Below are 13,942 nucleotides of genomic sequence, written 5' to 3'. Positions count from 1 at the left end.
CCCGAGCTTAACGCTCGATATCTTGGTTTATCCTTATGGAATGAAAAGTTCCTTGTATGTGCTGCTCTCTCTACGGAGAGTTCGTACTGCGATACTCCGCCCCCTAACCAATAAGAACTCTCGGTGGTGTGAGCTCTTTCTTTCTCATCTAGCCGGGCGAGGCCCGCCATTAAGGTTTTGTTGCTTGAAGGAGGTAGATCATCAGCTTGCCTTGTGTCTCATGCGGCACCACATTCCAGCCAGCATGATGGATAATGGATAATTCAGCAGAGTGAGAGGGCTCTCTCTCGCCCTCAAAATTGTTTTGTTCAACTTCTTCTTCCTTGAAACGTCCCCAGACAGTATGGATTATTTATTTTTAATGGGATTATCATATCTACGTGAGTATCGAAGATGACGCTAAGGCGCCATCTCAAGCTTATTGGAATTCCTTCTGCTTCTTGGTGAACATGTTCTTCTCTAGACATCCATCAATTTGAAAACCTATTTTTGAACGTGTGGCGTTTTTGGAATCCTAATAGTATTCCGTCTTCATATCCCGGCTTTAAATTTCTATAATTGTAACTCAAAAAATATTCAGGTTCCCTTGTAAAATTAAATTATATATAGAGGTATCCACGCTAAGATCGTGTACTGAAAGAGTACTTAAGCTTATTGTATTACATTTACCTTGGGTGAAGCTGAATTATTATTTTAATTATCAATGAAATTGAAAGAAATAGAGTGCAATTCTATTAATGGTTGTTATGAAATCACCCCACTATGTAATGTTTTGAGCCATGCGAGTTTTCACCAAGAGGACGGAAATTTTATTTAATTTTCTCTGTCTTAATTTCCTTCCTGGCTCTTTCCTTGATTTCTTCTTGTAAATTTGTGTTTTGCCCCTTTGAAGTTATGGCCATTGTTACTGTTGTACGGTTTGGTCATGGCTTGTTCATGGCGTGTGTTCGTTGCCATGACGATATGTGATTGTTGTTGGTGTTGATTATGATGATGATGATTATTCATTCTCGGAGACTGCCGACCTGGTGGTGGAAATTCTGTTAAATTGTATGATTTTCCCCTTGCTCTTGCGTTGATTTTTGAGCATGTTATTGATCAATTACTTTTTCTAATTTGAATTCTTATACATCCTGTGTGGGATAACTCCTTAGTTTTGGTGTTCCTTGGTTTGAGTGGCAGTCGTTTGTGATAATAATAACGTGGACTGTCAGTATCCGGTTCCCTTTGAAAGAACTCCGTGGCTAATGGAGTAAAATTTTAAATGGATAAGTTATAACCAAAAAGGAATAATTTTGATTTAACCAGGTTCACTGGTTTGTGGAGGTTCCTGGAAAGATTAGCTTGCGTAATGACGAATTTATTACGTTTTACTTCTTGCGTTGGTCGACGACGAATTGTAATTTTAGCTTTCAAATTTGTGTTTCAACTAAAATTAGGTATTAGTTTCCTTTTTTCCTGGATGGACGTTTTCCCTTTCATGACATTCAATTGAATCTTATTTTCTTGGAATAAAAGTTGTTATATTTTTCTTCAAAGTTAAGACATGTTGTTCTTTATTTTATGTTAGCATTTTGATACCAAGTACAGTTGTTGTTTTTAATCCACGGGTTTTATTGAGAGACCTCTGCACCAGTTCATGTAAGTTCTGTCTTGTTTATTATGGTGGTGTTTTGGGGGTGTGTGATTTCGCTTCCTGTTTTGTTTGGTGAAGTAGCTTATTTGCTGTAACAGTAAGTTCTTTTGCTGCCGTTTAAGTGTAGTTGTATTTGACTACGTAACGGGTCAACTCTACTGTCACGTCTGTAACACACTCACGTGCCACACCTGAGCTCGTCTAGCCCGCCTTATATAGAGAGGCGAGTTTCTCGAGATATTTCCATAAAATAAGAGGTCGCCGGGGTTCTCTGGATTCGGAATGATATGGATTTATCTTGCAGGTCCTTCTAGTACTGTCGGAGGCCTCGAGGGAGATGACAGAGTGATGTCAAAAGGAGCTAGGCTTGTGCCCCTAGTTAGTTCTCCTAATTGGTTATCCGCGCGGGAAACGGGGCGGAGTCGACAACCAAATAGTGACCAATCTCTCTCCTCCTCAAGGTCCAGCATAAAATGGAGAATGTTATCGAAATATTTTTAACTTTTTAAAGTGACGTAATCGTATTTGCAAATACTACAACGTCGTTCATGCTTTCTATTCCTAATAGCACATTGGATGGCTATAACAGTGGTGGCTGCTCACCATCAGACTGGGAATGCTCAAGTCTGGACAACGGAGAATAATGTTAAAACCAAACACATCGAATGGTGTTTCCTCAAGGTATACAGTAGTAAGGGAATGATAATGTGCGTTTTCGGAGCTGTAGAACCGTAGAACACTTGCCGCATTGGACCGGCTGCCAGTTGCCTACGGGGTATTGCATTTGTATCGGCATTCGAAGTAGTTGCATTTGAAATTCACACGTGGCCACGTCCATACAAAACAGGTACGTAGAATAGAACACCCTCGTTTATTGACATCCACATTGTTTTTGAAACATTCATTTGATCTTTCTGATTACAATATTTTTGCTATTACTTAATCAAACTAAATGAGTGTGTATACCCATTTCCTAAATTAACTTTTCCCTTTTTTCCCTAGATGTTAGTGTTTTATATTATAGAATAATTTTACTCCGAAGGAAGCCATATTTTCGGTAGTCAATTGAGTTAAATTTACCGTAAAATCTTTTCAGTTTGTAAAACACAAAAGTTAAATATAAAATGTATCACTGCATCATGCCTGTAAGAAATACACAATATGAAACAAAGAATGACATGTTTCGTCATCAGATTCTATCAAATCACTTATACATACAGTATTGTTTACGTCGCGTAAACTTATTAATGATAGAGAGTTAGGTGATAATGTGAACAAATATTAACAAATAATGATTTATTTAGTATTCAACCGTCATCGTATTAGCTTATTAGTATTATTATTGAATATCCAAATCAGTTTGGAACCGTATTTTACATAGTATACTAGGGTTGTAGTTAAAATACATATTCAATTTTACAATGAAAAAGAATTCATGTATCTAATCGACGGAAAATGAACTGGGTGAAATTAATGAAATATTTGTAACAGCATGGCTTCTTAAACAAATGATACAATGGTTTTGATAATACAATGTTGCAATAACTCAAATGAGAGTTGAAGTTATGCCTTTTTCTTTCAAATGCAGCACATTGAAACAGTAGGTGATCCACCGTTTGTGAGGATCCGCAAATACACACGTAGCCATGAGGACGATTAATTCTGAATCGATGAAAATAGTAACCAAATTGCCATGACCAGTCAAAAATTGAGTAATTCCAAAGCTTGGCACCAACACGTTACTTTGTAGGCGGTTGAAAACCTCAGGGAAGAATATTTCTCTGGTAACTTGGCCTCTAGTGGAAGAAGTCCAAATGGTGTTCCATTGATGGATTACGTGCTTCTTTATGATGTTTTTGCGTAGCTAGGTGACGTTTTGTCATGTAGCCGCTGCTTTCGCCAGTAGATCAGCTTTCTCCTTTCCAGATATTCCACAATGACCGTGAATCCAGTCAAAACAGATGTGCGGACTTTGTTGAGCTGTGGTTCTAATAGCTACAGCTATTGGATTAGCTGAATGAAATGTTTCTGTATTTATCTAAGGTGGTGCCGAAGTGTACTCCGTTATCTTCAGTCACTGTTTCTGGACTGTGGTCATGGAGGGGCTCAATGGAATGTTTTTGCGGGCGTTACACACTGTTCCGTGGAGAGGTGAGGGGAGGTAGTGGAGGAGCGAGGGTAGCGTTGTGGATCCTGTCTCCCATCCATTGGAGAGGGAAGACAGGCTTATTTTGCTTATTCATGTTATAAAGTATATTATATGTTATGGAGTAAATGTAAGTTAATTATATGAGTTAAATAAAATACTGGACTTTATTAGAGAGTATCATGTAAGATGTTATTTTTAATGATAAATGATAATCTAAAAGATCGTGCCGAGTGGCGAAGCACGGTGCGTGAATTCAGAAAATTTGCTGCAGATAAACATATCCGAACCCACATTCCAGACATTCAAGTCAGGTATTGCCTCCTGTGGGATTCAAATATCGCTCATTCAAAGAATGTAAATGTTGCCCAGGGCGAGGACGGTCTTTTTTGTGAATGATTTTATAAGTTACAAAACTACGTGAATATCAGCACATATTCTCTCTAATTTGATCTATTTCCACATTAAATTAACACATATTCTAGAGTAGATGTCTATCCTACAATTCAATAGCCATATATATTTATGAAATCGATGCCGTCTATCTCGACAAATTGTTAATTTTGCAACAGATTATATTATTAATAAAATATTTCCTTTTGCAGGTATTTTTGAGTCCTCTCTTTATCCTAAATTAGTTTCAACAGACTGAAGAATTTACGAAAGATTTAAACTAAGTCGAAACATAAAAGAAACTTTAACAAATGGAACCCCCATTCCTTTTCTCTCAACTAGAGACCTGATCCTAGCTAAAGTTTCCTCTTTCACTAAAGGTCTCCATATAGCTCATCTAAATGTACATTCATTGTCTGCCCATTTCCACGAACTTAAAGAACTTGTCCCGGACGTATTTGATGTTTGCCTTCTCACTGAAACCTGGCTTCATGATCTGATCCCTTCGAAGACTTTCAACATACCTGGCTACTGTTTACTCCGAAACGACAGAGCAGGAAAGAGGGGAGGAGGTGTGGCAGCGATAGTCAAAACCAGTTTAAAGCCTAGGATAATTGCATGTTCAGATAGGAAATACAATAGACGACCCGAGTTCCTGCTCGTGGAAATAATCGTAGCCCATCAGAAATGTTCTGTCTGTGTGGTTTACAAGCCACCTGCTATTGGACATTTGGAGGACGTAGAGAATGCATTGTTACGCGTACTCCCGCAATATGAACATGTAATTGTCATGGGCGATTTTAACATAGACACCGGAAACAACAATGCCGAATGTCGGCAGCTTTTAAACATGACTACATCTTGCCATATGAGCATTTTGCAAACACTCCCTACTCACCACACCGCCACGTCACACACGACAATCGACCTAATGATTGTCAAGAATACAGACAAAGTACTACAACACGGACAGACATCTGTACCAGGAATTTCAGCTCATGACCTAATGTACTTCTCCTACTCCTTAAAGACCCGAAAGACAAAACCAAGGACTTTTACATTCAGAGATCTCTCTAAAATTGACTACAGTATGTTTACTGAAGACGCAGTAAATGTTCCATGGCACCATATACTGACAGCTGACGACGTTGACATTAAAGTAAATATATTTAACGAATATCTGACAGCGCTCTATGATCGACACGCCCCGCCGAAAACAGTACGGGTAACACGAGTTCCAGCACCGTGGTCAAACCTGCAGCTAAACGAGTTAATGGCAAGACGAGATGCTGCACACAGAAAGTTTAAGCGACAACCGACACAAGACAATTTTGACGCATTTAAACAGCTACGAAATAAAACATCACAGGCAGTACGCAACGCTAGAATTAGACATGCACATACCCTGTTAAAACAAAATACTAAACCTGGCATGGCTTGGAAAAAACTAAGACACTTGGGAATAGGTAAACAAAGAGACGATCATCCTATTGACATATCCCTGGATTCCCTCAATATATATTTTACCACTCCCGGACATACCATTGACAGAGAAAGGAAACATAGAACACTATACAGCAATTACAACTCCCCTGCACCTGACAGAGAAAAATTCTACTTTTCACATGTGACACCTTCGCAAGTTAAACAAGCCATATTTAGAATATAATCGAAGTCCAAAGGGATAGACAACATAGAAAGAGAACTTATTAAGACAATAATTGACATAATTTTACCTACTATAACTCACATATTTAACCATTCACTAATGACTGGCGGGTATCCCTCCTTATGGAAAGCTGCCGTTGTCGTCCCGCTCGCTAAAAAATCACCGCCTGAAGACGTAACCGACTATAGACCTATGAGCATATTATCGGTCCTTTCAAAAGCCCTAGAATTCATTGTACACCAACAAGTCTCCAACTACTTGCAAACACACGATATTCCTGACGAACACCAGTCTGGTTTTCGACGTAACCACAGCACTAGTACTGCACTACTTAAGGTTACCGACGACATTAGCAATGCGATGAACAAAAGACAAGTTACCACCCTAGCTCTTCTTGACTTCTCTAAAGCTTTCGACTCAGTTGACATAGAAATACTACTTTCCAAATTATTTAAACTCCAGCTCTCGACGAACAGTCTTCAGTGGATGAATTCATACCTCCGCGGTCGTCTGCAGTGTGTAATAAATAACAGTAATGAATATTTTTCCTGGCGATCCATAGAAGTTGGTGTTCCACAGGGGTCTGTCCTAGGACCGCTTCTATTTTCTGTCCATATCAATGATATTACGTCGTCGCTAAACAGCTGTAGACACCACATGTACGCTGACGATATACAATTATATTTTCACTGTGAACCGGAAAGACTAACCGACGAAATTAAAAATTTTAATAGAGACTTACAAGAAATCTGTAACTGGACTGACATGCATGGACTTAGATTAAATAACGTAAAATCTCAAGCTATATTAATTTCACATCCTCGGCTTTGTTCAAAAACCATAAGCAACTTTACTTTACCAAAACTCTACCTACAAAATTCACCCATTGATTTCAGTGATTCTGTCAAAGATCTCGGCGTTATTATAGACGAACATCTTTCCTGGAAGCGGCAGGTTACCAGCATCTCCAGGAAAGTATTTGCGACACTTAACTCACTTAGAGGATTCCGCAAAATATTTTCTCGAGTATTAAAAGAACGCCTCATTTGCACTCTGGTATTACCTCATTTCGACTACTGTGACACCGTGTACAACGACCTGACTGCTACTCTTAACGACAAACTACAAACGCGCGCAAAACGCCTGTATTCGCTACATATGTGACCTACGTTACTTTGACCATGTTACATCTGCCTACGATGAACTCGGTTGGCTAAAACTCAAACAGCGCCGTAGTCTTCATGCTTTATGCCTTCTTCATCGAATACTCTCCTCATCCTCACAATAAATTTCACCACCTTTCATCCAATCACAGTTTCGGAACACGGTCAAAATCTGATACACTCTTATCTATTCCACCTCACCGCACCATACGATACACAAACTCATTTGTTATTTCTTCGGCACGACAGTGGAATACACTACCCGTCTCTGTTAGAGGAGCCTCACCTGCTAGTTTTAGGCAACTTTGTCACCGGTACCTAGTAAGTAATAGATGAAGTCCTATATTGTTATTTGTATGTTATGGAAATTTTGTAGATTTAGCCTTCCTCAAACTATAGACTTTATATAATCTCACTGTTATTATCAAGGTTAATTGAAATTAGGTAATCATGTCATAATTGTGTAAATAATCATCATTTTCCTATTTTTCCTATTTTTAATGTTTTGCTTTTCATCATAATATCGCATTATTTAGTAGTTACAAGATGTTTCAATTGTAGGCCTAAGTCTATTTATTTTAATTTGCACATGTAGATACTGTATTTTCTGGTTAGATGGAAGAAAGGGCCTAATGGCCTTAATCTTGCCAGACAAAATAAATCCATTGATTGTATTGTATTGTAACTATTAAGGCTATATTTAGCACTAAGAGGGTTGAATTGGCAATCTTGCTTGCAATCCCAGTTAAGTTATCCGCAGTGTTCAATTAGCATATGACAAAACAAGCTGATGCTATGAAATAGACTCTTTAAACTATTATATATCAATAACCATGATTACATAACGCATACTTTCCAATTTGCGGTAATTGTACTTGATGGGAACGTTCTCGATACAATTGTCCTGGACTGAACAAGTAACATACATTTTTAAAACGTAATATGTAAACAGCCATGATTATAAAAAACGAACTTTTCGTCATTTTCGTGTAGAAATGAAGATAGGTAATTTGTGTTCCCATTTTGCGCACTAAATTTAGTTAATATCAAACGCTTGATGCGGCCCGTAACTTGAATATAATCACATACTGCAGCAGTCCTCGTGGGTGATGAAACGCTATCTCGCTGTCGGGAGAGGACGGAGTGCCTTCACATGCAATTACCTGTGTTGTGTGTTTGTGTGCCAAATATTTAGTTGCAAATTGTAACGTGGCTTAATCGACAGCGACATGCTATGAAAGTTGAATGGAGCGTTGCGCAGTTACAAGACTCGAAAACTCCAATGAGTTTTATAACTAGCACTGAATAGATTTTGAGCTACAAAACTGTAACCCGCCAGCTCTTCTCCGAGTGTAATTCACATCAGATGACAATCAGCAGTGTACGCCTCGACATACACGGGGGGATTTAGAAGGCTGTGCATAAAGTGATGTAGCCCAAAGTGTTTGTGTCTGAGGGTCCCTTAGGGTATCGCATTCGTATTCAAGGGTTCCATAGCCACAGAACGTAATACTGAATTCAATGAACAAAAAACCGAATTTAGTAATGTTACCATGTTCGATTATATTCGAATAATTTAGGTCTATTATTTACTGTTTTCAAATTTAAATGTAACTTGATTTACATCAAGATACTTTATATATGCAAAGATATTATTCGACAATGTGGCACTTGACCAATAATTACAACAGTCCGGATCTGGACACTTACTTGAGGAAATTCACTTGGCTGCTTTCAAAAGACCAAGCGTTTCACAAGCGTAGTCACCGGAACCAAGATCAACCTCTACATTATCTGTCTTTATCTACTTCGTTTTAATTTGTGTGAGAAAAGAAAAGTGCTCACACACGTATGCTGTCACGAAAAGTATCAAATGCAATATTTCCTTTCTAGACATTGTGCGGTCTAGGGAATGTCATGGACCAAAAAGTCGATTACAGACGTGGAGTTGTGGTAAAAGGCCTTCACAAGATACTGCCACTGGAGAAAACTTAGGAAAGGATCATAAGTTTTACGGGGATAAATATAGAACAGAAAAGCGGCTTATAAGGAACAGCAGTTACACAATTAATTTTAACAGTAATAACAATAACAGTAACCATAATTTAAGCTGAAAATGTATTGATACCAAGAAAATAGTAGAGCCAATTGAAGATAACGAGAAAATGTTAAGTATGAGAAAAGAAAATTAAATTACGAAAATTCACAAGAAGTATTTGACTAGATTACAAACTCTAGAAGAGGTGAGATTTGTAGCACTCTTGCAGGTGAAACAGTTCAGCAAAACGTTTCAAAATCCAGATAACAGCATATAGATCCTTCAGTCACAAACTTCTGATGACTAGTGGATAAAATCCTGGTGAACAGATCTTCACAGGCTGGTAGACGAACCAGTCGTCAACAGTGCTTTTTTAAAAGAGCCATGCGTAGTTAGTGCTGTTGACGAGTATGCAGAGAGGCCGACGAATATATCGCTGTTGAATGTACAGTCCAAACTGCCATCTGATAGGTTTCTTTGCTTCTGCGTTGGTAGTAAAAGGTCTGCCACGCAGGTGCCAACTGTAGTTTATGATAGCTGCTTCATGATGTGTTCATATGACTCAGAGCTGCAGCAAAGGCACGCATATTTGCTAGCGAGAGGTTGACCTTCTGGCTGAGTACGGCTGAGTGCAAATTAGCAAGGGGTTGACCTTCTGGCTGAGTACGGTTGAGTGCAAGCTAGCAAGGGGTTGACCTTCTGGCTGAGTACGGCTGAGTGCAGGCTAGCAAGGGGTTGACCTTCTGGCTGAGTACGGCTGAATGCAAGCTAGCAAGGGGTTGACCTTCTGGCTGAGTACGGCTGAGTGCAAGCTAGCAAGGGGTTGACCTTCTGGCTGAGTACGGCTGAGTGTACCGGAAGAGTTGGCCGTGAGCGTAGACGTGTGCTGCTGTGAGCTTGCATCCGGGAGATAGGGGGTTCGAATCCCACTGTCGGCAGTCCTGAAGATGGTTTTCCGTGGTTTCCCATTTTCACACCAGGCAAATGCTGGGAATGTACCTTAATTAAGGCCACGGCCGCTTCCTTCCAACTCCTAGTCCCATCCCATCGTCGCCATAAGACCTATCTGTGTCGGTGCGACGTAAAGCCCCTAGCAAAAAAAAAAACCGGCTGAGTGCAGGCTAGCAAGGGGTTGACCTTCTGGCTGAGTACGGCTGAATGCAAGCTAGAGGGGGGTTTACCTTCTGGCTGAGTACGGTTGAGTGTAAGCTAGCAAGGGGTTGACCTTCTGGCTGAGTACGGCTGAATGCAAGCTAGCAAGGGGTTGACCTTCTGGCTGAGCACGGTTGAGTGCAAGCTAGAGGGGGGTTGACCTTCTGGCTGAGTACGGCTGAGTGCAGGCTAGCAAGGGGTTGACCTTCTGGCTGAGTACGGCTGAATGCAAGCTAGAGGGGGGTTTACCTTCTGGCTGAGCACGGTTGAGTGCAAGCTAGAGGGGGGTTGACCTTCTGGCTGAGTACGGCTGAGTGCAGGCTAGCAAGGGGTTGACCTTCTGGCTGAGTACGGCTGAATGCAAGCTAGCAAGGGGTTGACCTTCTGGCTGAGCACGGTTGAGTGCAAGCTAGAGGGGGGTTGACCTTCTGGCTGAGTACGGCTGAGTGCAGGCTAGCAAGGGGTTGACCTTCTGGCTGAGTACGGCTGAGTGCAGGCTAGCAAGGGGTTGACCTTCTGGCTGAGTACGGCTGAGTGCAAGCTAGAGGGGGGTTTACCTTCTGGCTGAGTACGGCTGAGTGCAGGCTAGCAAGGGGTTGACCTTCTGGCTGAGTACGGCTGAATGCAAGCTAGCAAGGGGTTGACCTTCTGGCTGAGCACGGTTGAGTGCAAGCTAGAGGGGGGTTGACCTTCTGGCTGAGTACGGCTGAGTGCAGGCTAGCAAGGGGTTGACCTTCTGGCTGAGTACGGCTGAATGCAAGCTAGCAAGGGGTTGACCTTCTGGCTGAGCACGGTTGAGTGCAAGCTAGAGGGGGGTTGACCTTCTGGCTGAGTACGGCTGAGTGCAGGCTAGCAAGGGGTTGACCTTCTGGCTGAGTACGGCTGAATGTAAGCTAGCAAGGGGTTGACCTTCTGGCTGAGCACGGCTGAGTGCAAGCTAGCAAGGGGTTGACCTTCTGGCTGAGTACGGCTGAGTGCAGGCTAGCAAGGGGTTGACCTTCTGGCTGAGTACGGCTGAGTGCAAGCTAGAGGGGGGTTTACCTTCTGGCTGAGTACGACTGAGTGCAGGCTAGCAAGGGGTTGACCTTCTGGCTGAGTGCGGTTGAGTGCAAGCTAGCAAGGGGTTGACCTTCTGGCTGAGTACGGTTGAGTGTAAGCTAGCAAGGGGTTGACCTTCTGGCTGAGTACGGCTGAATGCAAGCTAGCAAGGGGTTGACCTTCTGGCTGAGCACGGTTGAGTGCAAGCTAGAGGGGGGTTGACCTTCTGGCTGAGTACGGTTGAGTGTAAGCTAGCAAGGGGTTGACCTTCTGGCTGAGTACGGCTGAATGCAAGCTAGCAAGGGGTTGACCTTCTGGCTGAGCACGGTTGAGTGCAAGCTAGAGGGGGGTTTACCTTCTGGCTGAGTACGGCCGAGTGCAGGCTAGCGAGTCTGGTGCTAGAGTTATGTAGGGGGATGGAAAGCTCTCGAGGCGGAAGGCACAAAAGAGTGCTGGAAAACTAACAATTATTTACTACAGAGAAAAATAAAAGGCTACAAAAGCTACAAAGCAACAATCCGAATAAATGTCCCGAGAGAATATTAGTAATAACGTTCAATAAATAATTCAAAAATGCTTAAATAATAAATTACAAAGAATAGTCAATCAAAGGGGAGACAACGGCGCAAGTTTACATGATCGGTACCAATCAGCCTTGAAACTGCTTGTGACGTGTCCAGGTGATAGTAGTCAATAAGAAAATTAGGAATTAATGACCACAGGTTCAGCATACCTGGCAAGGAAACAAAGGGAATAGCCTTCATTTAAGGTGACCCACGAACACACGCCAAGGGTGAACATATACTCCTCCATACTGAAGAGCTACGTAAATTAGGAACAAGTTTAAGGTAAGATTAACGTCAATAAATAACGAATTTTATCAAAAGCGAGAGGTACAGAGATTTAAATTATATAAATTTGTATCAAACTGCGAGTGCGTTCATGTGAAGCATGAACCAGCCAGCTAGTACATTTATCGGTCGAGTATTACATATGTTGTATGTAATTTAAACAACAGTGAAGACATGTGTTCCTAAATTCGTTTTATTTTATTTACAAAACTGCCTTCCAATGGAAGTAGCTCGTAAACCCGCATTACAATTATAATATTATTAAAAATTATTCAGGTATACTGAAGGAACATGGTGTGAATAGCTTGCGCCACATATGAAGCTGCAAAGATTAGACTTTCCTGTTTCAAATAATTAATTTTTGAATTGATAACTGGAATATGTTGGAGTCAATAATATTGTATGTGCCATATAAACAAAGTCGTCATAGAAATATGTTCTTTCTCTCAAAGGCTAAGACTGAAATCCATAAGAACTCCCCAATTAACAGAGAAATGAGACTCAATAATAATATTCATCCTTATGTTGATATTTTAGTATGATCGAAGCTACATTCACTTCGACATATAACACTGTACTTTTAAATATAATTTAACAGATTATGAAGAAATTAAAAAAAAGGAAATCTGGTATACATTTTGTAAACCATGTTATTTCCTAGTGGAAATCCTTTTAAAATAATTCTTTTAAATATTACACTAATTTTAATTGGAATTAATTAGTATTATTAGTTATATTAGTTAGGTGATACTCCCACGTGGCGCGTCCCAGATGGCGGATAGGGAGGTCCTAACCGGCTTGCCGGCGGACTTGAGGGAAATAAAATACCTCTCCCGGACCGAACACACACCCCCTGTGGGTGGGGGAGGCAGACGAATAATGCACCCACGGTATCCTCTGCCTGTCGTGAGAGGCGACGAAAAGGGGCGACCAAGGGATGCTTGGATTAGAACCATGAAACTACTTTTGATTAGTACCATCACGCGCGGAACACCATCGGTCGCTTTTACTTGCGAGTAGTACCACTCTGTTAGGTACTCCATAGTTTTGTGATTCGTAGCACTCGAGTGGGGTTCAGTGTGGGTTTCCAGTACCCGTGAGTCGTGCCCATGTGTGCAACACCACAGGTCTGGGCGTTGCCTGTGAGTTGTACCCGTGTGAGCGACACCACGCGTCTGGGCGTTGCCTGTGAGTTGTACCCGTGTGAGCGACACCGTAGGTCTGGGCGTAGCCTGTGAGTTGTACCACTATACGAGCGGCACCGTAGGTCTGCGTTGCCAGTGATTAGTACCCACTATGTGAGGAACACCACGGGAATACCGGCGCCCGTGATTAGTACACCTAGGTGAGGAACCTCATCGGTTTGCGATGGCTATGAGTGGCGCCATTGTGTGAGAAACACCATAGGTCTGCGTTACCTTTACGACGTACAATACTTGTGAGTAGTACCTTAATGTTTGGAACACCGTGAGTTTACGCTGCCTTAGATTAGTACCGCATCTTGAGAAATATCATGGTTCTCCTTTACTACCTATAAATGCCATTAGCATTATTGTGCTTTATAAGTGGTCCCTTGGTCACTAATACTATTATTTACAATATTTTTTGAGTCTCATCCACTGTTTTTGTTGGTTTTTTTGTTTTTGTTGTGTTCATGTCAATCCATTCATTCTTCATGCCATTTTTTTATTTTTTTATTTTCGTCAGTTGATTCTTTTCATTTATTATTGTTATCTCATTTCGTACCATTAGGGCCGATGACCTCGATGTTAGGCCCCTCTAAACAACAAGCATCATCATCATCATCATCATCATCATCAGTTATATTATTCCTGACGACTTTTTTAGTAATGTGA

The sequence above is a fragment of the Anabrus simplex genome, chromosome 7 (genome assembly GCF_040414725.1).
Source record: "Anabrus simplex isolate iqAnaSimp1 chromosome 7, ASM4041472v1, whole genome shotgun sequence".
Taxonomy (NCBI): Eukaryota; Metazoa; Arthropoda; class Insecta; order Orthoptera; family Tettigoniidae; genus Anabrus; species Anabrus simplex.
Note: the sequence above shows the minus strand (reverse complement) of the source record.